This window comes from Coenobita brevimanus, chromosome 100 (assembly GCF_032717465.1).
Source record: "Coenobita brevimanus isolate Jiangsu-jjx chromosome 100, ASM3271746v2, whole genome shotgun sequence".
Lineage (NCBI taxonomy): Eukaryota > Metazoa > Arthropoda > Malacostraca > Decapoda > Coenobitidae > Coenobita > Coenobita brevimanus.
Window position 1 is genome coordinate 5,780,953 of NC_137053.1, and position 9,048 is coordinate 5,790,000.

General features: G+C 41.9%; 1 protein-coding gene across 1 annotated transcript in view; it reads left to right on the forward strand.

The window, feature by feature from the left end:
- Positions 1-9,048, forward strand: part of LOC145414546 (lachesin-like) — a 197,900-nt gene that overhangs the window by 130,242 nt on the left and 58,610 nt on the right. The gene's annotated exons all lie outside the window — the stretch shown is intronic.

Here is a 9,048-nt window from a genome sequence, read left to right on the forward strand (position 1 = left end):
GAGAGAGAGAGAGAGAGAGAGAGAGAGAGAGAGGGGGGGGGGAGGGGGGACTAAAATCTCCTGACCTTGACAGAAATAGAGAGAGCAATTGAACAGTCACTGATTTAGATTTAGAACTCTGTTTACTGAGCCAATATGGACAGTAAGAGAGAAATGCAAACAGGGTAAGACTTTGGCCTGAGATATTAGCTGCTTCGTGAATATTAGGAATTAAAGTGAATATTATGACAAGGGAATAACATTACAACGTCAATAATTAACGTGAATATTATGGCAACATGAACAGTATTACTGAACATGAAGAAGGGATAAAATTGTTTACAAATTAAGTGCACATACTTACAACACACACACACACACACACACACACACACACACACACACACACACACACACACACACACACACAAGGCCTCGCAGAGACACACAGCTTTTTGCTATGAATGAAATTGTCAGGTCCTTTCATTTTTCGTTTTTTGACCCTCCACCTGACAAAGTCAGAGGAGGGTGTTGTTATCACTGGGATCAGTAGCTGTCCGTCCGTAGAGTTCGGTGGCAGGGCTGCTGCCCGGGCATAGAGATTTCGTTTCCGGGCCAAAACTCAGAAACTATGCACTATAGAGTCATGAAATTTCACAAAGTTATGTGTCTTATAATGAACTGGTGTATTTTGATAGATAGAATGCTTTGTCTTAATTAGTTTTTTTTTCTTAATAATGGAAAGTAAATTAAAAAAAAAAGTGATTTTTCCAGAAATTTCAGTGCGACCTGCGCAAGGAATCTGAAGCACCCGGGTTATGTGTCCTCAAGGCGTTCTCCTTACACCCACCTTTAGAAGAAAAGATTGGGGGGAGGGGAGTGAGGGGCCGCAGTGCGTTTGGTTAAATGTGCAGGAAGGTGGGGGTATGTGCTTGGTCAGATGGAGGGTTGCAACAGCGTAGCATTGCCTTTTTCTTTTTTTTTTTAAGTAGCTCAGTCGGAGGTAATTGAAGGTCTCACTTATTCTTAACTTTTTGATTTCCATGACCTCTCTCTCTCTCTCTCTCTCTCTCTCTCTCTCTCTCTGCTACTAACGGGCGACTTTATTCAGCTTTTTTTTTTTTTATGCGAGAAAGAAGGAACCAAGGGCCAGCTTAAAGTAGTCAATCATACAGAGCGATGAAGAAAGACGATGACGATTTGTATGTATGTGTGTGTGTGTGTGTGTGTGTGTGTGTGTGTGTGTGTGTGTGTGCGTGTGTAAGGGTTTTATACAGCCTTCATTAACCCCTTCACTGCCAGACACCCCCCCCCCAAGCCGAGGAAAACCGTCTGAGGGAAGAAAGAACTAATAACAATCCCACGTCCTCGGGCCAAAGGGGTCCTCACAATATTTTCTCTATTTCATAATTTGACAGCTTCGTATTCCAAGTGGCTCTGGAGATTTCTCAGTAACTCTTCTTTAGCGATTTATTTTGCACATTACACCTCAGTTTCCTCTTGTAAATAATAGATGAAAATGATGTCGATACGTTTACCTGTAACACGTAAAATAAACTGCTACGGAATCGTCGATGCGAAGGCTCTTACGCTACCTTAAACACGCAAATCAGGCGCTTTATTATCCCCGTCAAGTAAGTTGGACGGATGTTATGTGTTCACTCGTGCCCGTTTGTCTGTTTGTTTCTTTGGATGGATGGACAGTGGGTCAAGGGAGGGTTTATAAGATCCTGATGCACGAGTAAATCTAAACTTTATTGACACTGGCGGAGGTATGAACTCCCTAATACTGTGTTGCAGGACAGAATAAGACCATAGAAATAACAGACAAAGTACGACCGTAAAGCATTCATCTGGTAAGAAAGAGGAATTACAGCAGCGAATCTTATATTTTAGTGGCGTTGGTGAAGGTATGCGCTCCCTGGGTGCTTTCAAGTTCATTTTGTTATTGGTACTCTAAGGCGGCTTCAACCAGCTTAGTGGAAAATTCTGATACTGAAGCGTTTAAAACAAGCTCCATTAGTCCATTCAGTATGATGACTCTGGTTTTTATTCGTACCATCCCCAGACGGTTTTATTAAACACAGAAATGAACGCCCGTAGTGAAGAGGTTGGAGGATAAAGATGATATTTTCAGGCCAGACAACCATCACAGCCTACAGTCGCGCCCCTCCACAAGCCTCACCGAACCTATCACATTCAGTACATGTTGTAATATAACACGGAATGAATGCACGTGTGAAGGAGTGTTAACCATCCGCTAGTCTTCATAGTCTTACAACTTAGGAGTGGGGTCTTCTTCGATATGTGGCCGCAGTCTTTCACCAGTCTTAAGAGATTCATGCAGGTAGTACATAATATTCTACTTTTCTCCAGTATCTACAAAACGGGAGTGCCATGTAAGATATTTCTGAAGGTACTGTGGGGTAGAGAGATTAATGGTGACAACAACAAGGAAAATGAAAAAGAAAATACACGTTCAATCAACTAATCTTATCCTTACCAACAAAACATAGGAAAGTCTCGTTAGATATAGTAGTGGGTCTTCTACGTATATAAATTAATGAAGGTTTTAGCCTGTACCCGTGTCTATTTAATTTACCAACTCACCACGACCCTACCTACAAGAATTACGACAGGCTTCTAAGATATCGTAAGCGATCTTGTGTATGTGTTAAGACGGAGTTGTTCTGTAGCTGTCTTCCTTTAAGTCATCGTAACCTACAAAACTTACGATATTCTTGCAAGATATCGTAGTGCGTCTGGCAGGGTGTGTGTGTGTTAATGACGGCTTTGTAGTTGTGTTCGTTTAATATTGCACGCAGATGTACGGCGAGGGAAACAATTTTGCTGGCCAGGCTTCCCCAGTCATGTTATTTGATTTGGAGAGCGTTCATATATAGTGGCAGGAGTGGAGAGAGGGAGAGAGAGGGAAAGGGTGCTGGTGAGAGAAGGGTGAGAGAGAGAGGTATGGATGGCAGAGAAATGGAGAGGTGAAAGGAGAGGAGAGGGAAGGATGAGGGGAAAGAGTGATATGGGCGAAAGAATGAGGGGGAGGTTGAAAAGGGAGAGTGTTGGTGAATGAGAGAGAGAGAGAGAGAGAGAGAGAGAGAGAGAGAGAGAGAGAGAGAGACAGGAGGATGAAAGAGAGGGAGAGGGAAGAGTGTCTGGGAAAGAAGGATGAGAGAGGTATGGATGAGAAAGATAGGCAGATAGATTGATCGACAGATAGATAGAGAGAGATTTTGTGCTTGTCTGTGTGTGTGTGTGTGTGTGTGTGTGTGTGTGTGTGTGTGTGTGTGTGTGTGTGTGTGTGTGTGTGTGTGTGTGTGTGTATAGGAGTGCGAATATGGGTGTGAATGGAGAGGCAGGTTGATAGAGGGGCGAGATGTGACATTTATATGAGCAACGCTTGTCTTCACAGTGCCGGTGTTGGCAGAGATAGACAGATAGATAGATAAATAGAATGATCGATAGACAGACAGACACACTGATGATTAGATAGATAGACAGATAGATAGATAGGAGGGTAGGTAGGTAGGTAAATCGACAGAGAGGCAGATAGATGGATAGATAGATTGACAGATAGATAAATAAATAAATAGACAGCTAGACAGAGATACAGATAAACAGTGATATAAATGGTTAGACAGACGGACAGCTAGATAGACGGACAGAGGGAGAGAGTAAGATGCAACTAATATATATCTTAAAGCACCCATCTTTCTATCTTAATCCTTATGTTAGTAGTGGAAATGTTGGTAGAGGGAGTGAAGCGTGACTATCAGGTAGAAAATATTGCCATTCCTCGTTACTAGTCTAGGTACAGGCGAGGACAAGGGTTCGCCTACTACTCCACTGCGTCACACTTAGGGTATGTCTGTCACTTTCCTCCCTGACGCATCACATCAGAATCACCTACGGGCAGGGAGACAGACCAAGCCTCTCTCAGCTTAGGAGCATTATGAGAACTAGAAGTGAAGAAATATTAATGATTTGTTGTCCCCGAGAGTACGGCTGAAGTCACAAATCCATGAGATAGTGGATGATACAGTCGAAATAACACAGTTGCTTCGCTTCCCTGTTTCGTATGAGCCTGTGGTCTGTTATTGCTGTATGGCGGGAAGACGGGTGTGCGTGAAGTAACCATATATATTTACTCTTTACTGCCCGGCTTATAATGACTCTCGTGCATGTAAAAGACTGCTAAGCTATACATGGAAACTTGAAGGGGATTTCTGCTGTTGACCATGCACTGTGTAGACAACAGTTAAGGGGTTCCGTAAGTCTTCATTTATCTTGCTTAATGTCCCCAAACAACCTCTGCAGAGTGGTTTGTTTCTAGTTTTTCTTTTTCCACTTTAATTTCGTGGTGTTTTTTTTTTTATTTTACTCCTGCTCCTACTTGGCGATTTTATTCTGTTCCGTGAGTGACTTTTTGGCATGGAGAGTTAGATTCAACCTTCAGTAATCCATTCAATATTAGAGATCTGTTCCAAGTTGTATGTAACTATCTGATGTTGACAAGAAAAAGGAAAAAAAGAAAGGGAGAAAGAAAGAAAGGAGAGAAGAAAGAAAGAAAGAAAAAGATAGGTAGGTACATAGATAGATACAGATAGATAGATGGAAAAATAAAGAATTTGGTGTGAAGGGCTTAAACATTCCCTCTTTATTTACAAAGTCTAATTGATAAAGCCTTCAGCTGCACATGAAAACCCCATACACCACCCCCCATACACAATCCCATACACCACCCATACACCATCCCATACATCTCCCCATACACCACCTCATACACCATCCCATACACCATCCCCCATACACAATCCCATACACCACTCATACACCACCCCATACACAATCCCATACACCACCCAGTACATCACCCCATACACCACCCGGTACACCACCCCATACACCATCCTATTTACCACCCTATACACCACCCCATACACCACCCATACACCACCACATACACCAGGGATGGAACATACAGCCTGACCGCATTCCTCAAACGTTATCACACCTACCACGAAATTTATTACACACACACACACACACACACACACACACACACACACACACACACACACACACACACACACACACACACACACACACACACACACACACACACACACACACACACACACACACACACACACACACACACACACACACACACACACACACACACACCTCTTCGGGCGCTCCAATGGGCATCTTCAAAAACTGTATTCAGATTCTACGCCATTCTCCTGTCGAAATGTTACTGATAAAGGTTTTGTTTCGTTCAGATTCTGTGTCAGTATTCAATTGAAATTTTGGTGAAATTTTGATGATGTAACAAGAAATTTTGACTGAAACTGGGAGAGGTATTCGATTTACAGAGATACCTATGTGATCATTTGAGTGTTTTTCATTTATTTGTCAATTTTTATTTCTTTTTTTTCTTCTTCTTCTTCTCCTCCTCCTTCTTCTTGTTCCTCTTCCTCTTCTTCTTCTTCTTCTTCTTCTTATTATTATTATTATTATTAGTAGTAGTAGTAGTAGTAGTAGTAGTAGCAGTAGTAGCAGTAGTAGTAGTAGTAGTAGTAGTAGTAATAGTAGTAGTATTTTCATTATTATTATTTTAGATGGTGACTGTTTTTCCTAAGTCAATAGAATCCTTCCACAGGGGCTTTTCCTTTCACGAACTCTCTTTAATTTATCAACGATAGTGTGAGCCGTATTTTTTTTTCTTTTAAGCCTGTTGTAAAGATAGCTATTATTATTATTATTATTATTATTATTATTATTATGATTATTAGTTTTATTATACGAAGACCTTATATTTTTTGTCTATCCATTAATCAATTCAGTCCCATTATATATTTTTATTTTGTTCTTGCTATCTTCAGACGATTTAATTTCAGCTTAGAGATTCTTTTTTTTTTTTTTTTTTTTACTGGAGATACAGCTTTCGTTACAATCTTAGGTACGAGAGATATTTCTTATATTACAAAAAATCGTTTGGAAAGAGGAAAAATGGGCTATAATAAGAGAAATCCGACATAATGGGGTAAATCTCTCTCTCTCTCTCTCTAAAATTAACAAACTGCACGGTCGTTCGTTTAATAATCTAAGTGCACACATTTCTCACAATTTTCCTGTTTCGTTCCATCACAGCCATTGGTCTTGTGCTTCACGCCTTCCTCTTTAAATCACGCTGACGGCAATACACCCTCCACTTATTCTCAGCTAATTTTCTGTCTATTCATTATTGCAAAATTGATGAATAATAAGTCTACATTCACTGCTGGTCACCTCTAGCAAAACTTTTAAAATCATTCTCTCATGTTTATTACCACCTGACTCTAGAAAAACATTTAAAATCATTCTTTCATATATATTACATCCTGACATTATCTTTTAGCCTTTTCACTAAGATGGCATGGTTCTGTTTTATTTTTACTATTTTCAGCTTTTAGTCAGCTAAGAGGAGGCTTTGAAATGGGAGAGGGCGTTGATAGAGACTTCCTTTCCCCACGACAAGGTCTCTTCTAAGTGAAATATTATCTCCTGGAAGTACAAAGACTATACTGAACCCACACGACATCAAAGCAAGGGAGTTAGAAAGTGTGTGTGCATAGGAATTTGGAACTGAGCTATTTTTTTTTATCTTGTCTTTTTCTAACATAGTTCTTATTTTGTCATAAAGAAGAGTGACGTCCTTTGCTAACTTTACCTTCTTGAATCCTATATTTTTTCCTTTACTGACGAATCTATGCAACCTGGGAAAGACCTTAAGGAAAAAAAAGGGCTATTGCGGCTTACCAATGACTCTGAAATTACAATGGTCTCTCCCGAACTGAATATAATCATCAGATGATATAAAAAATAGCCTAAAAAAATGTTCATGTTTTCCAGTAGCGAAGGGTTAATTTTGATCCCTTCCTTCTCTGCAATGGATAGTAGTAGTAGTAGTAGTAGTAGTAGTAGTAATGATGATACTACTACTACTACTACTACTAATGATCCATCCATCCATCCATCCATCATCCATTCCTACATTGCCCCATGAGGAGCGTAGGAGCCCGGGGCTAAGCAGCTGGTCCCGACATTTAAGATGAGAGTGACCAGCCTCGTTCATCCCTGAGTGGCATTACATGAGCAATCAACCCCAACCATCCCTTGGATATAAATCTTCACCGGCTCAATCCGATTGGAGCGCAATAATTACTCACTAAACCACCAGGCGCCAAAATTTGGTTATATGGTTACCACTCAGCGTAGTAAATGGTTTCCTGGTGTACAGGAAACCATTTGGCTTGTCACTCAGTGTAGAGTCACCCACAGGCAGAAGGAAGAGGAAAGAATGAAGGAAAGAAAGACAGAAGAGGGAGTGTAAAGTTACCCGTAGGCAGAAGGACAAGGAAAGAATGAAGTAAAGGAAGACAGCAGAGGATGGAAGGAAAGAAAGATGGAGGAGAGTAAAGGGCAAACACCCGACAGCAGCACTGCATCGAGTGAGTGGATGGTGAGCGCCCCCACCTACCACAAACTACTAATGATAGGCCTAATAATAATAATAATAATAATAATAATAATAATAATAATAATGAAAAAAGTTTAATTTATCCCGTTCACATTACATTTTTCTGCATCACAGTTAGCACATCCCACACGTCACAGCTTAGGCCACACATGGTCAGGTCAGGCTACGGGGGACAAGAGGGTCATATGACAAGGTGAGGCAGGGGGAGGGGGAGGGAGGGCAGCGGGTGAGGGGGAGAGTGAGAGTAAGGGTGAATGGGGGAGGATAAAGGGGAGTGTCGGTCTGGGTGTGGGTGAGGGGGAGAGTGAGAGTAAGGGTGAATGGGGGAGGATAAAGGGGAGTGTCGGTCTGGGTGTGGGTGAGGGGAAGGATGAGGGTGAGGGTGACAAGGAAGGAAAGGTGAAGGGTAAGGGTGACGAAGATTAATCTGGACGACAATGAGGAGAGGGTGGATAGAAGTGAGAGTGAGGATGTGAGAAAGGCTGTGGGGGTAAGTATGTGAGGGTGAGAGTAAGAGTGAGGGTGTGGGGGGAAGGGAAGACTAAGGGAGAGGGTATGGATGGGAGTGTGGGTGAGGGCAAGGGTGTGGGTGTGGATGTGGATATGGATGAGAGTAGGGTATAACTTTGAATTTCAGGATGGCTATGTCTGTGTGTGTGTGTGTGTGTGTGTGTGTGTGTGTGTGTGTGTGTGTGTGTGTGTGTGTGTGTGTGTGTGCCTTAATATATCATACCGTTAGTGTGAGTAAGGGTGAGGGTGAGTGTTCAAGAGAGTAAGGGTGAAGAGTAGGATGTGGATGCAGATGTGGGTGAGCTGGAGCCTCATACTGACAGTGTGGGTGAGGGAGGAGGTTGGTGTGGGTGTGGGTGAGGGAGGGGATTGGTGTGGGTGTGGGTGAGGGAGGGGTGTGGGTGTATGGGGGGGGTCCTGCCGCCCACCCATCACCACCTACAGCTCTATTAAAAGTGCTGGAATGCTTTACTGCCAATTTCCTGGTGAAGATGCATGGGCGGGCGACACTGATAAAGGTGAGCACGGTTAATAAAATACACACATTTGTACTACACCAACGCAAGCACACGCACTCACACGCACACGCACGCACGCACGCATTTACATACATACACATTTATATGCATTTACATACTTTTTACACATACCTTTATATACACACTAAGCTGGAATGTGTAATATTGAGATTTCATACACTCATGTACACTGCTTTACGCATACGAATATACTTACATATAAACGTACCAACATTCATATAGGTAGATAGATAGACGGATAGATAGATAGATAGACAGATGGACAGAAAGTACGATAGACAGATAGGTAGGCAGACAGACAGATGTACATGTGCATAGATACATTCACATAGTTTTTCTTTCAGGAGATAAATTTAAGAGTTTACTATACCGTATCCTTTGCCATTAGAAACACACACACACACACACACACACACACACACACACACACACACACACACACACACACACACACACACACACAAACACTGACCCTGACATCCC